The 21136-nt window shown below is 44.3% G+C and overlaps 1 long non-coding RNA gene across 1 annotated transcript in view; it reads left to right on the forward strand.

Annotated features, from left to right (window-relative positions):
- The first annotated feature begins 1143 nt into the window (after window positions 1-1143).
- LOC105481650 (uncharacterized) overlaps window positions 1144-21136 on the forward strand; it is a 60354-nt gene continuing 40361 nt past the window's right edge. Inside the window, exons 1-3 of the long non-coding RNA XR_011614338.1 lie at window positions 1144-1585; window positions 5392-5461; window positions 19015-19749. This is a non-coding gene — a long non-coding RNA (uncharacterized lncRNA). The remainder of the gene's footprint in view (window positions 1586-5391; window positions 5462-19014; window positions 19750-21136) is intronic.

Raw genomic sequence — 21136 nt, forward strand, 5'->3', positions numbered from 1 at the left:
GCCTGGTTAATTTTGTATTTATTTATTTATTATTATTATTATTATTTTTGTAGAGACAAGGTTTTCCTATGTTGCCCAGACTGGTTTCAAACTCCTGGGCTCAAGTGATCTTCCTGCCTCAGCCGCCAAGTAGCTGGGACTACAGATGCATGCCAACAAGTCCAGCTAATTCTTTTAAAAAAAATTTTGTAGAGACGGAGTCTCCCTATGTTGCCCAATCTAGTCTTGAATTCCTGGGCTCAAGTGATCCTCCTGCCTCCATCTCCCAAAGTGCTGGGATTAGAGGCGTGAACCACCATTCCCAGCCTCATGGAAAGTTCGAGAACCGGCAAAACTCATCTCTCAGGTGCTGGTGAAAGGGAAGCAATTGACTAAAAGGGACAAATGGAACTTTTGGGGAACTGGAAATGCTTATCTTGATTGAGGTGGTGCTTACATGGGTGTATATATCAGTCAAAACTCATCAAACTGTATACTTACAAATGAGTACGTTTTATTGTTTGTAAGTTAATACTTTAATAAAGTTGATATTAAAATAAATAATAATCAAATAATACGTGTTAATATTTATCTAGACCTTACTATGTGCCGTCCTAGTTGTGCTTCCTATGTGTTAAGCCCTTTATCCCTCACTCCAATCTGTGACATAGACACTGAGTGCCCCATTGCCCAGATGAGGACATTGAAACACAGAGAAGTTTGGCAACTTTCTAAAGTGACGCAGTTAGTAAGAGGCAGGGCCTGGGTTCAAATGGAGGCAGATTTTGAGCCTATAGCTGAACAGCGAAGTCCAAGATTCCCAACTGGTTATTACTAGAGGCAGGATTAAATCCAGGTGCCTTTCCAACGTGATGTAACTGGTGGAAGAGGAAAATGCATTCATTCACTGGGGAAATATTTACTCAGCCTCTACTGCAGGTCGAACTGTAGACACAGAGAGCAACCTACAAATCCCAGGCCCTTGTCGGGGAGGAAAGGGATCATGAAATAATCAGAAAAATAAATGCGAAATGCGGCCAGCGATGAAAGCTCAGAAAGCGAGTTTACTCCGGACCGAAATGCGCGATACTAACCGGGAGTGTGAGGAAGCCACGCCCTCCTCACGTATTTGTGCCCAAATGAGCTGCCTCCCCAGCGTGCACCAAATTCCTGAGCCACCTGCTCCGAGCTCGATTTCCCTTTCAAGCTGTGTGTTCTGCGGGGGCAGGGCGAGTTGCAAGGGCTCATCTTTCAGGACAGGCTGCAAAGGTCCTTTGAAGTCGTCCGCCCTGCTCTTGGCACCTTGCGCCTGGAGCTGAGCTCTTCCAAAAATGACCCCTGCGCATTCCGCTGGTGCGGCAGTGCAGCCCATACAGTCGCGGTCCAGAGCAGGGGAGGCAGCAGGGCTTGCGACAGCTGGGAGAGCCGAGGCCCTGAGGGAGGACTCTGCCTCCAGCCAAGCAACCAGGCCCTGAGGCCTCTCCCCACCTCTCTGTGGCCCTGGCTCAAGGAACCGGGACGGGGCTTTCGGGCCTTGAAGGGCAGACCTGCTCCACCAAACATTCCCATCGTTGGCAGATGGAGGGCCCCGAGCTGGGCGCTGTGGGTATGTTATCCAATTTACTCCTCTCGGTGGCCCTGCACCATCGCCTCTGGTTCCCAGGTGAGCACAGAGAAGCAGATGACTTGCCCAAGATCGCACAGTACTGCAGGAATAGCACTAGCGTCTGGGCCTCTCCCCTAATATCCCACGGCCTCCAGAATCTCACCTCAGCCCCTTTCCATCCCCTGAAATAAACACTCTACACCACTTAGTGAATGTTCTTTCGGAAGTCAGAGCCTATAAATTCATTTCCTGGCTCCTCCATTTCCTGGCTGTGTGACCTTAAGCAAGTTTCTTAACCTCTCTGTGTCAGTGTCCTCCTCTGTAGAACGGTGCCAAAAACTGTACCTATCCCAGAAGGTTGCTGTGAAGACCAAATGAGACAAGACAATAAATGTAAAAGTGGTTAAAACTGTGCCCAGATGATAGTGAGCCCTCAGAAACTCATCACTATTCTAATTCCATAGACTTGATTAATTTCTGGGTTTTCATAAGTGAATTTACATCCATACATTTAAGGCACCTTTCCAAGTAAGACATACAGGTCTACCTCATTCTTTCAAGCAGCTTCATAACATTCTTATATTCATTCATTCATTCATTCATTCACTCATTCACCAAACATGTGTAGAGCGGGCAGCTCCTGTACACCAGGCAAGGGCACACAACACACTCAGTCCTTGCTCTGAGTTCTCGTGGGAGGGATAATTGACAAATGCATGAATAAATACTTGAGAGCATTTCACCTAACACTGAGTGCTATGAAGAAAATAAGATGGGGCCAGGCACTGTGGCTCATGCCTGTAATCCGAGCACTTTGGGATCCCGAGGCAGGCAGATCATTTGAGGCCAGGCATTCAAGACCAGCCTAGGGTTTTAGTAGAGAAAATCCGTCTCTACTAAAAATACAAAAAAAAAAAAAAAAAAGCTGGATGTGGTGGTGCATGCCTGTAATCCCAGCTACTCTGGAGGCTGAGGCACAAGGATTGTTTAAACCTGGGAGGCAGTTTGCAGTGAGCCGAGATCTCACCACCGCACTCCAGCCTGGGTGACAGAGTGAGACTCTGTCTCAAAAAAAAAAAAGGAAAAAGAAAAGATGGACAAAGTGTTAGAGAGACACTGGTTGGGAGAGGGAAAACAATTTACAGACAGTGTGTGAAGTCCCCAGGGATATGTCATTTTACTGCCACCGGAAGGAAGAGAAGGAAGGAGCATGGAGCAGTCCAGGCAGAGGAAGCAGCCAGGGCAAAGGCTAGGAGGCTGGACTAAGCTCAAGTGTGATTCAACTGGAAGTAGAGAATGAGCATTTTTGAAACCAGGTTGGAGAGTCAGGCCAGGGCCCAATGAGACAGTGCCTGTGGATTTTATCCTGAGAGATGTGTGAAGTCCCTGAACCCGGGGGTCCTGCAGCTGTGTAGGAATGGATTGGAGAGGCATCAATGGAGGAACCAGGAAATTTGTCAGGCTATTTGTCAGGATTCAGAGGCACTGGCAAAAGGCAATGGTGGCAGGGACTAGGATGCAGCCTCCAGCCTGGAACTTGCCTCAGTGGCAGAGCCCACAGGACCAGCTGATGGGGAAGACAGAGTTGAAGGAAAAGAAGAAACAAGTTGCCACTGACAGACATCACCATAATAATTTAATTAACGAATTCCCTATTGATGGAGAGCTGGACTGTTTCTATTTTTTCCCTACTTGCAACAATTTTGTCTTAAACATTATTGCATAGATATCCCCAGATGTGAGATGCTTGGATCGAAGGCGTGAATGTTTTTTTGCTTTGTTTTGTTTTGTTTTTATCACATCCAGATGGCCACATTGCCTCCATTCCACTTGTGTCCAGCATGCAGGAGTTCCAGTTTCTACCCTGGAACTTTCTCCTCCTGCTGTGCTCCTGGGAACACTCTGCCCAACCCCTCCACCTCTGGCACAGACCCGGTCTCCAATGCATTTGTATTTCTTGCTGCAATCTGGAATTATAAGTTAAGAAGAAAACCTCAGAACCAGGCTAAGTGGCTAAAAAGACTGCCCAGGGGCCTCTTTTTCCAGCAGGAGGCAGAGAGAGGCTTCCAACACCCCGAAGAGGGCCAATTTACCCCTATTCTTCCAAACACAAGGAATTGGCTTCCCCCCCCCCCCTCCTTCAGCCCTGAAAACAAGCCAGGGCATTGAGAAGGCCATAAAAACAAGCGGTGAAAACAAGCCCTGAGGTTACAGGAAACCCTTCTCCCCATCACTCTCTGAGCGGTGGGAAGGAAGGGAGCCGCTGTCCTCTGGGTCCTCTGCCCTTCAGCCCCTCTGGAGCCCCACTGGCCTTCGCCATCTCACATCTGATCAATGCCCCCTGGTTGTGGCCACCACCTGCTGCCTGACCCCCATTCCATGCCAGCTTTTGCTACCAGAGTTTCCTTTTCATAAGTGGCCTTTTTAAAGGAAGTATTTTCTTTTAATCAGCAGTCACTGCATCTGCAACAGTGCTGAAGCAGAATTTTGTTATTTTCCCATCACTTAGCGCTTATTCGTTCCATTTATTTGGGGGAAGAGTCGCTAAGATTTCAGAGATTCGTAACTAGCTTGTGTGCAGTATCTGATTTTCACTTTGGCATTTGGAGGTGCTTTTGAAGGTGGTTTATGTTATCTTTCCAAGACTTACCTGGTGAGTTACTTAATCAAGAGAGGATTTTGAAACATACTACTTCTTAATATCTTGTCTTTTGTTTTTGTTTTGTTTTTTTGAGACAGAGTCTCACTCTGTCACCCAGGCTGGAGTGCAGTGTCATGATCTCGGCTCACAGCAACCTCTGCCCCCCCAGTTCAAGCGATTCTCCCACCTCAGCCTCCCAAGTAGCTGGGATTACAGGTGCACACCAGCACACCTGGCTAATTTTTGTATTTTTAGTAGAGACGGGGTTTTGCCATGTTGGCCAGGCTGGTCTCGAACTCCTGACCTCAAGTGGTCCAGCCACTTTGGCTCCCCAAAGCGCTGGGATTACAGGCATGAGCCATTGTACACAGCCTATCTTGTCTTTTAAAACAAGTGACTTTTTTTTTTTTTGTAGCAAAATAAATGGATAGCAACTCTTTGACACTGCTAGTAACTATTATTAATTGACTGCTTAGGGAATGTCAGCTGCCAGCCTGGGCTCATTCCCACTGGATCTTCTCCGCAACTCTCTAAGGGAGGTGTGAATTTTTGTATACATTTAATGTGTGAGGACACCAAGGCATGGAGAAGTTGACTACTATTAGTAACTTACCCAAAGTTACAGACCAGGGCAGAACTGAGGTGCAGATTCCATATTCCCCAGGGCCCTTCCTTTGTAACCATGGTTACAAAGCCTCTCGGAGGGAAGGTGGCGGGTTCTCCTGCAGGTCACTGCGGCAGCGACCTGGGTGGGGGTGGCAGACAGACACATGTTCTTGTTTGTCCTTACTCTTATCTGTGGCAGCTCTTCCTTCCGACTGCTGGTCCAGCTGATCCATGGGCCTTCCAAGTCCACACTAGAGGTAGAATCCCTTGTTCTAGATGACTCCTAGAGGCTCAGCATCTCTAATTCTCTGATGGGATGCTGACTAAGGCACAGGGGTTTCAATTCTGTTTGGGAAGTGACCTGTTCCCCTCCATCTAGACTAGACAGATTTAACAAATAAAAATATAGGACCCCCAATCACATTTGAATTTCATAAAAATAATGAATACTTTTAGCATATATCATGCAATATTTGAGATATAAAAATCACTTGCTGTTTGTCTGAAGTTCAAATGGAACTGGGCATAGATATCCTGTATTTTCTCTGTCCCCCAGTAGATGCCCTTCCAGAGAGACCTGCCAGACTGAGCCGCTTCCATCAGCCAGACATGAGAATAAGGGTATTTAGGTAAGTGCTTGGTCAGCGTGGAAGAGTCTTGGGGAACTGCGTGGGATGGGACAGGCTGACAAACCTCACAGGGCCTCAGTTTTCCTGGCTGTATAACCCTGAACAGGTTGCTAACTCCTCTGTGCCTGGGGCTCCTCATCTGTAAAGTGGGCATAAGAAAAGTACCAACCTCACAAGGTTGTTGAGAGGATAAAATGAGCTTAACACCTGTGAAGTGCCCACAGTAGCTCCTAATATACGCCAACATTAGATTATATTATGATCTAATATTACCCCAGCCAGTACCCTCTGTGGAAGCTCCAGGGCTGCAGGGAACCCTAACTGTGCTGGACTCACTAGCAGACAAAATATCAGTGCCCAACCTCGTGTCTCTGAGGATTTGCCGGGGGTACTTTTCATTACACTTGATTTTTGTTTTCCAAGCTGACTTGACTGAGTAGCACCCTTAGAGAAATCTAACCATCAGATAGACAGTCCTGGGTGAAAATTCCCATCCACCATTTCTCTAATAGTTGTGTGACCTTTGGCGAGTCACACTTTGTGTGAGCTCTGCTCACTTCACCTGTCAAATGGAGACGATGACACCCACCCCCAGGGCGTGAGGAGTTAACACCTGTGCTGATGCCTGCTACCTGGTAGACACCTGATACCAAGGCCGCTGTGATTAATTTACTCTTTCCACAGCAGCTGTTGTTACACTGTGTTTCATTTTCAGTTTACATGCTCTTCGCCCCACAGCCTGGGAACCCACAAGGATGGGGATTCCTTCCAGTCAGCTCAGGCTCCCATGGTCAAGTCTATACCAAAAACCAGGGAGGCACTCAAATATGGGAGAGGGAGGGAGGGAGGGATGAAAGAAGGAAGGAAGGAAGGAAAAGAAGAAGGAAGGAAGGGAGAGAGAGGGAGGGAGGGAGACAGAAAGGGAGGGAGGAAGGAAGAAGAGGGAAAGGAAGGAAGGAAAAGAAGAAGGGAGGGAAGGGGAGAGAGAGAAGAAGGAAGAAGAGGGGAGGGAGGGAAGGAAGGAAAGAAGGAAGGAAGGAAAGAAAGGAAGGAAGGAAAAGAGAGGGAGGGAAGGAAGGAAGAAAGGGAGGGAAGGAAGAAGGAAGGGAGGGAAGGAAGAAGGAAGGGAGGGAAGGAAGACGGGAGGGAGGGAGGAAGGAAGAAGAGAAGAAGAAGGGAAGGAAGGAAGAAGGGAAGGAAGGAAGACAGAAGGAAGGGGAAAGGAAGGAAAGAAGGGAGGGAGGGATGGAAGAAGGAAAAAGAGAGGAAGAAGGGAAGGAAGGAAGGAAAAGAGGGAGGAAGGGTAGGAAGGAAGGGAGGGAGGGATGGAGGAAGGAAGGAATAAGGAATCAAACTCTTCATTCTCAGGCTCCAGGCTTGTCTGACTGATCAGAGGAATGGATCAATTCTATTTGGGAAGTGACCTGTTCCCCTCCATCTAGACTAGACAGATTTAACAAATAAAAATATAGGACCCCCAATCACATTTGAATTTCATAAAAATAATGAATACTTTTAGCATATATCATGCAATATTTGAGATATAAAAATCACTTCATTCTACTACCTCATTCATTCTACTATCTCTTTCTGGAATCACAACTTAGGTTTGTAGGTGTCTAATTTATTATTATATGGTGCAGTGCAGGGTAATTATACACTGTGGTATAATTTGTTATAACTTGGACTGAGGCCTATAACTGTATAATTTAAATTATTATACAGTACAGTGTTGAATAATATGAAGAGTATATAATTTATTTCAGGCTTACGAGCCTAGCCTGTAATCCAAATGCAACACGCAGCCTATGCAGATGAGTTAATGTTTCTACGGAAACCTCAACTTAGATATTTCTTCATCTCTAGTTCCTTTCTTTGGGCTTCTCAGAACACCTGTGTTACCAGGTCTGGTACTTTTTGTTTGGTGCAAGGCTCACATGTCGGGTAGCTCTGGCCCAGGTTGAACCGGTCTTGCATATTGGGTCATAGAAAAGAAGGGCCCAGAGTTGTCACCCTGCCCAATGACAGTTGTCATCACAGGGAGGCCACAGCTTGCCAAAGGTATTGCTGGCAGCAGATGCAGAACCACGACCAGAGCCCCCATTTCTGGGTCTCCAGGAATGAGGAGGCTTGCAGCACCTCCATATATTTATTAGATAACTATTCTTTGCTCTGTTCTCAGCACTGGAAATACATCATGGGACCGGGCCCCTCATGAAGCTTACATTCTGGAACTTAAGAGCCTCCATCTCGCTGGTCTCTTGTTTCTTAAAGTGTGGACCCCAGGCCAGCATCGTCAGCATCCTCTGGGAGCTGGCTGGGAATGCAGCATCTTAGCCGCAAGTCCCACTGAGTCTGCATTTTCACAAGACCCCCTGTGATTCATTCACACTGGAGAAGCACTGCTGGAGTTGCTATATGATTTAGGGAATCATTTTCTTCTCTACTTCCCTTCTACCCAAAATATATACCATCTCACTGAGTTTTGAAGCAGAGTTCCTTTTTTTCTGTTTTGAGACGGAGCCTCACTGTGTGTCCCAGGCTGGAGTACAGTGGTGGGATCTCAGCTCACTGTAATCTCTGCATCCCCAGTTCAAGCTATCCTCCCACCTCAGCCTCCCAAGTAGCTGGGATTATAAGCCTGTGCCACCACACCTGGCTAAATTTTATATTTTTAATAGAGACAGGGTTTCACCATGTTAGCCAGGCTGGTCTTGAACTCCTGACCTCAAGTGATTCACCCACCTCGGCCTCCCAAAAAGTACTGGGATAACAGGCGTGAGCCTCCTTGCCTGGCCCCTTCTTCCTTTTTTTTTTTTTTTTAAAGAAAATATATTTTTTTTCTTTTACCTTGGTCACAGAAGTTCATTATGTACCTTTTGGAATTATAAAACTATATATATATATGTATATTGTTTATAAAACAATACATATGTATATTGTTTATAAAACAATATATATATATAAAACTATATATATATATCTCTCTCTCTCACCCAGAACCCCACCATCCAGAAGTGACACTGTTAATATTTTAATAACCAATCCATCAGACTTTTTTGTACATACATATACTTTTTTTTCAAAATTTCAAGAAAAGATGCAATAGGGTTGTGTTCAGGCTCAGAAAACAATACCCCAGAATCTGGCACTTTGACGTGCTGAACTGAAGAAGTGGTTTCAAGGTCTCTCTCTGACCTTGCCCTACCTCCCTGTCTCTCTGATCCTCTTACTTTCCCACAGCACCAGGAGGGGCTCTCTCTGGAATTTTCTTATCACCTAAGAAAGCTTCTTTCCAGGAGAAATGCAATTTCTTAAAACTCCGCCTCCCTAGGAATCTCATCAAATATCCAGGAAAGATTAACCACTGGAAAGGAGACTAGATGTAGTCACCACGTTCAGACAGACTTTCATCTATTTTTTCTGAGAGCAGCTCCTAGAGATTACCTGGGAAGCTTTATCTGCATAGTAAGACAATCTTTGTTACAGAGAAGTTCTGCCCCTCACCTTCCCACCGCCTCCCCCAGAGGTCAGAAGAATTTTGCCTCAGGCAGTTGTTCTTTAGGCTCGTTACATTTCCCCTAAAAAATCAGTTACTCCTATGCCTCCCATTTCCCCTTCCCTGATGAAGAAGGGTATATAAGTAGCTGGACCTCATTGGGTTATTGGGTAATCATTCTCCTGCAATTCCCCTGTGTTACTCACATTAAATAGTTTATTTTATTATTATTATTGTTTTTGAGAGACAAGGTGTTCTTCTGTTGCCTGGGCTGGAGCACAGTGGCACAGTCATAGCTCACTGCAGCCCCAAACTCCTGGGTTCAAGTGATCCTCCTGCCTCTGATTACCAAGTAGCTGGGACTACAGATGCACATCACCATGCCTGGCTAATTTTTTAAAAAAATTTTTGTAGAGACAGAATCTTGTTTTGTTACCCAGGGTAGTCTCAAACTTTTGGCTTCAAGTGATCCTCCCACCTTGGCCTCCCAAAGTGCTGGAATTACAAGCATGAGCTACCATGCCCAGCCTCGTTAAATACAATTTCTTATACCTTTTTCTTCTACTAATATGTCTATTATAGTTCGTTTTCAGCAAACCTTCAGAGGACAGAGGAGAAGGTTCCCTTTGGCGCTTACAATTGCACAGTGGCTCTCAAAACTGAGCACGCATTCACCTGGAAGGGTTGCTCAAACATAGATTGCTGGGCCCTACCCCCAGATCAGAGGGTTTGGGACCAGGCCTGGGATTTGGTACTTCTAACAAGTTCCAGGTGATGTGGGGATGCTGGTCCACGGACCACACCTTGGGAAGCCCTGGCCTCAGTGTTCTGAGATTTCCTAAGCACCGGTAGTTGGAATCCAGCTCTGCCACCCGCTACCTGCTCACAGGAAAGTCAGGCTGCCTCTCCATGATGCAACTTCTAAGTCCACAAGGACAGTCAGTACCTGCCTTATAAGATTATTATTATTATAAGGATTATATGAGTTAATTAAATTAGTAAAGCACAAAGGAAGTATTAATTATGATGAATATGCATATAATTGTGTAATCAAGATTTCTTAACAATTGTTCAAAAACATTTTTCAAGTCATTATTCTTCAACATATTTGCTTTCAAAGGCTGTGGGCTTATCCTTCATAGTGATGTATTTATCTAGTCCACAGTCTTCAACTAAACAGTGCTGCAATGAGCATTCTCATGGATAAATCACAGTGCACCTGTCTGCTTATTTCCTTAGCATATAATGTGCTAAATGTGAAATTGCTGAGGAAAATTACATGAGCATATTTAAAACTTTTGATATGTTTTGCTAAATGGCCTTCCAGAAAAATTATACTGATTTATAATGCTACCAGCAGCATATGAGGTCATCTTTTCCTTACCTTGTTATTAATATCCCATGTTATTGGTTTTTTAAAATTGTGCCAATATTTTGTTTGTTAATTTGAATTTCTTTGATGACTACTGAAGTTGGATGTCCCAGCTCCAATATTTCAGGACTTTAAGTATTTTTAAAAATCCCTCAAAGCTTGTGTTTACAGAATGTTAACTAGCCCTTTTCTCCTCTAATGAATGAACTCTGTGTCTTGGTGTCTCTTTTGTAGGAGTAGGGGCATCATCTCACAGGTAACAGGTGCTTCATTTAAATCCCACCTGTGCTGCTGGTAACATACCTCCCATTTAATAGACGTGTGTGGACTAGAGGAGGCATGAAACATTAAGAGGGCAAACAGAAGGAGAAAAGTTATTTGTTCCACAAAAATTCCCTCAACATCTCCCACAGGTCAGGCCCTCTGCTAAACTTAGAGGATGCAAAGACAAGGAAGTCTCAAAGTGCAGGGTGGTGGGGTGGGGGAATACACACAAAATAATGTGAAATGTAACAGTGTAAATGAGAACAATGGGGTAAGAATCTCATGAAAGAAATGATGGTATCTTTGAAGTCAGAGAGGACTTGGGTTCAAATCCTGTTTCTCTCAACTCCTAGCTTTGGGCAGTAAAATGCAAAGACTATCTATTTTTAGGCTTAAACTAGTTAAAATAACAGGCAAAAAATACCTGGAAACAGGTAAGGTTTCCTGTTTCCAGGAATCTCACGATTGCAGCCCAAGGGCCAAATATGGCATATAGAAGGTCTTGTTTGGTGCATCCAGTGTTTTTGAAAAAAAATTAATAGAGGAATTAGGATGGCTTAGACCAATAGTTCTCCATCCTGGTTGCCCCCCAACTGAAACACCTGGAAATATATTGGTTCCTTGAGAAGAGATCTGGGCTCATTCACTGACTTCTTCTGATCAAGGTGGAAAAACAGAGAATGGGTTTATCCTCTTAGCTGAAACAAAAAAAATCTGGGGAAAATATATGAATCCACAGTTTTCAAGACGTTGGACATCAGGCAACACACAACTGTGATCCCTGAGAGAGACAAAACCAAAGAAAGCCTAGCAATTGCCTCTGCTTACTACTATCTGGAGAGAGTTTTCAGGCCATGGCACAGGACAGGGAGTCCAGGTAGAGCCCAGGGGTCTTCCTGAGTTGAAGAGATGGAGCTGGGTGGCTGCTACGGCTAGAATGTTTTTGTCTCCTGTAAAAATTTATGTTGAGGCTGGATGCAGTGGCTCACGCCCTTAATCCCAACACTTTGGGAGGCCAAGGCAGGAGGACTGCTTGAGGCCAGGAGTTCAAGATAAATGAGACCCCATCTCTACAAAATAATTTTTTTTTTAATTAGCCAGGCATGGTGTTGCACACCTGTAGTCCCAGCTACTCAGGAAGCTGAGGTGAAAGGAAGTCTAGGAGGTTAAGGCTGCAATGAGCCATGATTACACCACTGCACTCCAGCCTGGTTAACAGAGCAAAACCCTATCTCCAAAAAAATTAATTAATTAATGTTGAAACTTAACCCCTAATGCAATAGTGTTGGGAGATGGGGCCTTTTGGAACATGTTTGGGTCATGAGGACTCTGCCCTCATGAATGGATTAATGTTGTTATAAAGGGAGTCTATCCTTTTGCCCTTCTGCCTTCTGCCATATGAAGACACAGCATTTCTCCCCTCTGGAGGACGCAGCATTCAAGGCATCATTTTGGAAGAAGAGAACAGCTCTCGCTAGACACCAACACTGGCATCTTGATCTTGAACTTCCCAGCCTCTAGAACCATGAGAAATAAATTTCTGTTCTTTATAAATTACCCAGGCTTGGGTATTTTTGTTGTAGCAATGCAAACACATTAATCCAGAGGCCAAGGTGTCTGGAGTTCACAGGGCAGAGTATCACTGAGAAGAGAGCTTGTGAGGAGGAGTCGGTACAAGAGCACAGGTGAGCTCTGGAGATCAGCAGAGAGCTCCTCCTGTCTTCTGAGTACTAATGAACACATGCATGTGTGAAACCTACCTGAGGCCAGCAAAGAACCACCTGAAAAGATTAGAGGGAAAACCCCAGGTACCCATACAGGACTGGGAATAGTTTGTTCTTAGGAGCTAGAGTGGAAAACCTCACAGGGCTTTAGGCAGAGGATTCACAAGGTTTTTGCCTTAGTAGTTGGACAAAATTTGCTCTGAACTAAGCATTGATATGGTCCCATCTAAAAATGTTTAAAAGCAAAGATTAAACTAATTCCAAGGAACTTAACTGTGTCCCAGAAAAAAAGATCAAACATATTTATAGAAACACACACAAAAAAACCTAGCACACGATGATGTAAATTCAGTGTCTGGTATCCATTAAAAAATCGCCAGGCATGCAAAGAAGCAAGGAAATTCAATCCATTAATGAGGAGAAAATTCAATCATTGGAAACTGACCCAGAAATGACACAAATGATAGAACTGATAAATAAAGACATTAAAACCATGATTATAGCTATATTTCATAGGTTCAGGAAACTAGAGGAAGGACTGAGTATACTAAATTGTGACATGGAAGACAGCAAAAAGACTCGAATAAAAAAGATTAGTAACTTAAATATATAGCAAGAGAAACTATCCAAAATGAACCATAGAGAAAAAAAAAGACTGAAAGAAAATGAGCAGAGCATCAGCGAAATGTGGCACAACTTCTGGTATAATATATATACACACACAACACACAACACACACACTCATACATAGATATGTATATAAGCAGACAGATATATTTATAAGCAGATAAATATATACATATGTATATATATGTTTGTATATTATATATATATATATATATATATATATATATATATATATATATATATATATATAAAAGAGAGCTTGAAGGAAAAGTAATGGTTGAAAAATTACCAAATTTGATGTAAACAAAACTCACAGACACAAGAAACCCAATGAACCCCAAGCACATTAATTTATCACAGTCTACCTTCTGCTTCCAACTGATATTATACCACTTTGCCTTACAAGATTATACTTGAGAATCTCAGAACATTAAACAAATGACACCAAGGACCATTTATAATCAAATAACTCAAAACTAGACATAAACAAAAAATCTTAAAAGCGGCCAGAAAATAAACAAACAACCCAGGATATATATATACGTGAACAAACATAAGGCTGGCATCAGATTTCTCGAAACAAACAATGCGAGTAAGAAGAAAATAGAGTAGCATCTTTAAAATGCTCAGAGAAAAAGAAAGTTGACCTAGAATTCTACATCCAGCAAACATGTTTTTTTAAAAATGAAAGGCTGGGCAACATGGCAAAACCCTATCTCTACCAAAAAAAAAAAAAAAAAAACCACACACGCACACAAATTAGCCAGGCATAGTGACACATGCCTGTAGTCCCAGCTACTCAAGAGGCTGAGATGGGGAGAATCACCTGAGCCTGGGGAGATCGAGGCTGCAGTGAGCCAAGACCACACCACTGTACTCCAGCCTGAGTAACAGAGTAAGACCCTGTCTAAAAAAAAAAAAAAAAAAAAGTATTCATCATCAGCATACCTGTATACAAAAAAGTGTTGATAAGTCCTTCACGCAAAAAAAAAAAAAAAAAAAAAAAACCAGATGGGAATCGGAATCTACACAAAGGAATGAAGAGCACTGGAAATGACAACTAGAGTGATTACTTTACTCTAGTGATACAACTAAAGTAAAATCACTCTAAAAATAAATTTGACTATTTAAAGCAAAAATAACAACAGTGTACTGTTGAGTTTATAATATGTGAAGCAATACTATGTATAACAATAACAACACAAAGGTCAACAGGGGGGAAATGGGAGTATAATGTTGCAAGGTTCTGATTCTATATGTGAAGTGGTATAATATCACTTGAAAGCAGATTGTGATAAGTTAAAGATGTGTATTATAAACTCTAAACAACTGCTAAAATAATTCAACAATTATATCTAATAAGCCAACAAAGCAGATGAAATGGAATCATAAAAAGTATTAATTTTAAAAGGAAGCAGAACAAAAAAGGAACAAATAACAAATGAGAGAAACAGAAAATAAATAGCAACATGGTGGATTTAAACCCAACCATATCAATTATCACATTAAATGTAAATGGTCTAAACACCCCAATTAAAGAGGCAGAAATTATCAGATTGGAACTTGCCAAGGTCATCTCCTAGACAGAGGTGGGGGTGGGCAGCCTGGCAGCTGTGCTCTAGCATCTCATTTTGTTGCCTCTTGGACACGTGGTCCCTTCTCTGTGGGCCAAAAGGGAAGGCAGGGCGCTTTGTGCCAGGAGTAGAGAATGGAGACTTCCCAGCGTGTGCTGCGGTAATGTCAATGCAGAGCAGCACTGAGTTAACCTCAGAAATCAGCTGCGAGCACCTCAGAATGAGTCTTCATCCACCACCACCTTCTCCCCGAGATCATTGGCTCTGATTCCAGAGTTCACCTGACTACCATAATCCAAGCAGCTGGGTAACCTCTGGGTGGCCCATCCCACCCTCAGGACAGTGATCTGCCAGCCAGCGTTAGAGACAGGATCTCCCTGTGAAGATAAACGCTTGGAAACCAGCCCTAAATGCCAAGCACCCGGATTGTTTTCCCCACTTGATGTCATGTGAGACTTTGTCCAATGTCTGCAGACTTCTCCGATGGAGGATAAGCGGCCAGGCTGGACACACAGTCTCAGAGGACCCAGGAAGCGTTACAGGCCTAATTTAAACCCAGACATCCATAGAGATATTTTGTTCATTCATTCATTTGTCCATAGAATGCTGATTGAGTGAGTACCTTCTGTGTGTCAGGCACTGTTTTAGACACTGAGAAAGCAGTGAAGACTGTGAAAAGTCTTGTGCCTCCCAGCGGCTTGCAGTCTAGTGAAGGGAGACAGACAGACATGCAATGAACTGTGATGACTGGTAAAATAGCAATCCTGACAAGGTCTGATGGATGCACCCAACCGGGTTTTGAAGGATGAGCAAGAGTCTTCTGAGGTGACAAGGCAGGGAAAGCCACCACAGGCAAAGGTCCAACAGTTACAAGGTGGCAAAGGTGAGTAGAAGTGGGATGTGTTGGGAATGTCTGGGGCTCTGGTCTTCATGGATAGGACACGTGAGGAGGTAAGAGCCAGGCAAACCTGGAGAAATAGCATGTGCCAGATGATAAAGAACCCGAATACCTGGCCAAGGAGTTTGAACTTGACCCCCTGGCCTGGAACAAGGTGTCCTTAAAGGATTTTATGCAGGTGGATGGCATGAGGATATCAGAGCTTCAGAGCGGCTACTCTGGAGGCAGAGGAATGGGCATGTGGGGTCTAGAGGAAGCCGCTAGAGGCAGAGAGGTAAGAGACAGGGCTGGTAGGGAGAGGCTGGCATAATGGGGGTCAGAGTTAGGTAAATATCTGTCTGGCTGACAAGGAGGAGGTGATGAAGAGGTGAAAGGGCAGGGCCTGGAAACCCATCAGACATGGGGGAGGCGTGGAAGCTGGGGAGGGCTGTGCTGGAGCAGATCTAGAAGATGTTTCTGTGGGGGTATCACAGCCCAGGGTATCACCACAGACAAAGGGGAGGGCTGGGGGGGGCAGTGTTCTCTTCACCACTGGCTCTGACAGTGATGGAGAGAGGTGGGCCCTGTTACCCACAACACTATGGGTAGCCTGGATTTCTTGCAATCCTATGGGACTGCCCTTTCAAGCTGATAGAGGAGGCCAGAGGGGGACTGGGATAGACAGAGCACCAAATGTGGCCATCCTCACAATACACAAAGCTAAGAATCTCAGGAAGCAATGCCTGGGAGAGTAGTGGGTGTGATCTCTCCACTGCCTCCCTGCCCTTCCTAAACTCTAGCCACACTTGCCTGTCCCCAGGCACGCTGTGCCCACTCTGCCTCCAAGCATGTATATATGTGATTCCCTCTGCCTGAAACTCCTACTGCCTCCATCCTGCTCAATTTGGCTAATTTTTCCTTTAGGACTCAGCCTGGATTTCCCAGCCCTCGGGTGACTTAGGGTTCCTCTGTGCCACCCTCCCCAACCTTCTTGTCACATTTCTAATCACAGTGATATGGTGCCCTTTCTTCTTGTCACTCACCACTACTAGACGGTGCGTGCCTTGGAAATTGGAAATGGGTTGTATTATTTCTTAATTTTCAGGGTCAGCATGAGGCCTGAAAGAATGGACAGGCAATGTAGGGGTGGATGGTGGGAAGAAGGGAGGGATTGATGGAGGAGTGATTGGAGGATCCAATAGATGGAAAGAAAGAAAGAAGGAAGGGAGGTAGAAAAGAAGAAGGGAGGAAGAAATAGAAGGAAGGAAAGAAAGAAGACAGGGAGATATGGGTGGGCAGAGGAATGGATGGATTCATGAGGGATTGATGCATGTATAGGAGGACGGAAGGATGGATGGATGGAGAGATTTACAGACACATGAGAGTATGAATTAGTGAAGGAATGAGTAAATGATTGATGGAGTAGGAGAATGAACAAATAATGAGCAAGTGAATAAATAAATAAATGATCAAAAGAATGAATGAGCAAGTGAATCAATGTTTGAGTGGATGGATGAATAAGTAAATAAGAAAATAAGTGACTGAGAGAATGGATGAATAAATGAGTCAGTAAAATCTTTGCCTAAAATAAGACAAAAAAATAAATGGATTGATGAATGAGCCGATAAACAAAAGTAGTTAGTAAAGAAATATCGTTGGTAATCTGAGACTTCCCACCCAGCAATATTTGTAGCCCTAATTTCTTTAGCCAGTTGTGGACGTGGCTGTATCCCCAGTATTTGTAACTGTATCTGGTGCATAGTAGGTATTCAATAAACATTTGATGAATAAATCAATGGATGAATGAATGTTGGTAGACCCATTGACCCAGTGCTGTGGCAAACACTGAGGTTGATATTAGGAGCCTGGTTTCTAATCCTAGCCCTTTGCTTTTCAATGATGTCACTCTGAGCTCAGCCCCTTTCTTCTCTGAGCCTGTTTCTCTATCTGTAAAATGGAAAAATTGCCTTTATTTGTCAAGGCTAAGATAAAGATGTCATTGTTACCAGAAAGGGGTCCTGATCCAGACCTCAAGAGGGGGTTCTTGGACCTCACACAGGAAAGAATTCAGGGGAAGTTCATAGAGTAAAGTGGAAGCGAGTTTATTAGGAAAGTAAAGCATAAGCAGAGCAGTGGTGTGAGCTGCTCAACTGAGTATACTTATAGTTATTTCTTGATTACATGCTAAACAAGGGGTGGATTATTCAAGAGTGCTCCAGGAAAGGGGTGGGCAATTTCCAGAACTGAGGGTTCCTTCCTGCTTTAGACCATATAGGGTAACTTCCTGACATTGCCATGACATTTGTAAATTGTAACGGAGCTGGTGGGAGTGTCTTTTAGCATGTTAATGTATTATAATTAGCACATAATGAGCAGTGAGGATGACCAGAGGTCACTTTCATCACCATCTTGGTTTCAGTGGGTTTTGGCCAGTGGTTTTTTGTTTTGTTTTGTTTTGTTTTGTTTCCCACATCCTGTTTTATCAGCAGGGTCTTGTGACCTGTATCTTGTGATACTAGTCCTGCCGACTTCCTATCTCATCCTGTGACTAAGATTGTCTGATCTCCTGGGAATGCAGCCCAGTAGGTCTCAGTCTTATTTTACCGAGCCCCTATTCAAGATGGAGTCACTCCTGTTCCAATGCCTCTGACACAATAATAAGAGCCACATGGCAACAATAAGGGCTCAACAAGTGTTCATTCACTCTGGTCCCCCAACTCTTTTTGTACTACCTGAAATCCCTTCTGGATAAAGCCCATACCATGTCTCTTCTCTCACAGAAGCACACTTTCTCATTCGCACATCTGAGCAGCTGAATTTCACCCATAGCACCTCCCAGGGCTTGGTCAAAGGAGACAAAGACTCTCTCCTTTGACACAAACTAGTCTGTCTCCTCTGAATCCTCCACTTGCCTAGGCGACCTCTCTGTCCTTGTAGACTCCAGCTGGAGCAAGAATCCTGCTAAATCAGTTTAGCAAAAATCCCCACTCTTGGTATCCGACCACAGTGGATATCTGATCAGCTTGGCCTGCCTTCAGCCATAATCCTATCACGTTAGTTTAGCCAGAAAATCCCTGAGGTTTCCTCTTAGTAATTTTCCATCCACGGACCCCCGCCCTACTCCTTGGTTATAAATTCTCACTTGTCCCTGTTGGAGTCAGAACTGAGTCCCAGCTCTCTCCCCATCGTGAGACCCTATTGCAGCCATCCCTATACCTATCGCCAGGGACCCCTAAATTGGCCTTACCACCTTCAGCGAGTGCCACGAATAACGTTTTCTTTACGAGTTCTGGGCTCATGAAAAGCTCTTCCTCTCAGACGTTCCAACCTTAGTTGAGAGCTCTCAACATTTATAGTTTACTATTTTTGCTTTTATCATCATCATCATTATTGAAAATTTCCTCCAGAGCTTCAGGCAGAGCTAGGTAGACAAAATACTTCGGGCCTGTTTTTATCTTCGTTTTTAATTTTAAATGGAGAAAACATGGGATAGGTGGAGGAAGCAAAAGTGCTTTCTACTCGAGTGAGGCTTAGATTTCTGAACACCACTATCCAAGCTCACTCTCCACTGGTTCCGATGAAAGCTGGGGCAAACCATATTTCCCTTTCTTTGCAGTGAGGAAATTGCTTAATCATTTGCAGGCTAAGAGGAAAAACCGCACTGCACAACAACATATTTTAATAGGAAGCACCAAGATTTCTCATCTTAATGCTAACGACCGCCCGTTTATATTAGATGATCCCTGAGCGCCTCTCTTGTCTCCTTGAGTTCGAACCGTTAAGACCACCTGGACGGTAGGGAAATCCTCCCTCAACGTGCATTGCTCATCTCGCCACGAGGGGGCGCTCCCAGATCAGAGACATGCGGCTGCCGCCCACCCGCCTCGCGGCCGCCACCTCCTGTGCATGCAGCATCTTCGCGCACCGGCCCAGAAGGCGGGGCCAGGGATCTCCTGCCCCATTAGGACTCCCTGAAGTCCAGGTGCAGCCCTGAAGGCTAGAGCAAGGTCACTATCGAGGAACAAGATGTTGCTTGAGACGTCCCGGGATCTCTCTGAAAACTCTGGACCTCTGGGAAGTCAAAGGGGACTGCACTGAGGGCCTACTATGTGCCAGGGCTTTGTGTAACCCAAGTTATTAACTCCACAAACACTGAGGGCCTGCAGAGGTGGCTGTCCAAGAAGGGAAGGAAGTTGAGGGTGAAGGAGGGAGCCTGACCCTCAGACCAGTTTCCCTGGCAGCCAGCAGAGCATTCCGCAGCATGTTGCCAAGCAAGAAAGTGGTCTCAGCTGTGCACTAGCTTCAGCCTGCTCCCAGGGGAGCTCTGGAGCGGGCACTGCACTACCACGAGGTGAGCGACTGGTCTTTTGCACCCCCAGATCTGGAATGAGGAGGGGTACGACAGCCAGAATCAGGGGCCGGGGTGTGGCTCCCATAGCATCCACCCCAAATGTTAGCAATGATTGTTTTCGGATTGTGGTTACGTTGAGGATCCGTCCCTTAGGCAGAGAGCATGGAGGTAGCTCTCAGAGACATTCTGTCTTCCAGGGCTCCCCAGGGTTCCTCAGTGTCAGCCCCAACTCTTTCATGAGAGTGTGCTAGGACCTCCTTCTCCAAAAGAAAATCTCCAGTGAATATCAGTGTGTAACTTTGGGAGGTTGAGATGAGAGAGCTGATGAGATGATATGGTGGGGATCCTTTAGGAGTTCCCAAGGCCTGCTGGTGCTCTCTGCATACACACCTGTGCCCAAACTGCACCAAGCTCATTCTCGATGCTTTTCCTCTTTCTGTCTCCCAATCCAGTCAGGTGCCTTGTCCTGCCGATTCCATACCCTTAATGTTCCCTACCCAGACTGGCAGTTACCATGTAGTTAGCAGACAAGCAAGGACTTTGGGGGTTACCCCTAAACCCCAACTTAGCTCCTGAGTGAACTCGGGAATGTCAGTGTGGAAGGGATTTTTTTGGTTGCAGAAAAGGTTTCTTGCAAGTATTTGTTACTTAATATTCAATGTAATATAGTAGCTTTAAAAAAAATCCTGGTCATTCACTTTACAAAACTTATTATTTGATTTCTATGCAGTCAGTTTCAAGGGGCTTTTGATTAATGGTCAATCGACTCACTCGGTTAAACGATCCGTCCCAATAGCAAACTTGCTTAATTAAATTATCTTCAACATTTTACACAGGACTTACTAATTTAACATATTCAATTTCCTTTTTTAAACACTCTCATTGCCTGACCTGACAAGCAAAACTTTCCAAAGTACTTAAACCACTTTGGAAAATCTAATTTAAAAACTTATACAATAGTGAATCTCAAGATCTCTTACACATTCTGGAGTCATTTATAAATTTAGTATAAAAAGATTCGTGTGCTTCTGAACAGAAGAATCACAAGTCTAAACTCAATTACACATTTTAAATAGGAGTCACAAGGCTAATTTGTTCATACTCTAATATGCAAAAAAACCCTCTTCAATGTTATGAATACTTTAAATACCAACTACACAATAATATGAGTTTAGCTTCTAAATCTTTGTGAGGTTAAAAGATATCTGCCCAGTGATGGAAAAGTTTTCCATTTTAAGGTAATTGGGGTGACATCTTTCAGTACATTGTACTACCTCAGGGGCAAAGGTTTCATATTGTGGCAGAAACTGCTGGATCCCCGATATCCATGCTCCCCTGCCTCCTTAGAAATAGAACCTCAGACTCTAAATGGGCCAGTTGGCCACCT

The sequence above is a fragment of the Macaca nemestrina genome, chromosome 15, assembly GCF_043159975.1.
Source record: "Macaca nemestrina isolate mMacNem1 chromosome 15, mMacNem.hap1, whole genome shotgun sequence".
NCBI classification, from domain to species: domain Eukaryota; kingdom Metazoa; phylum Chordata; class Mammalia; order Primates; family Cercopithecidae; genus Macaca; species Macaca nemestrina.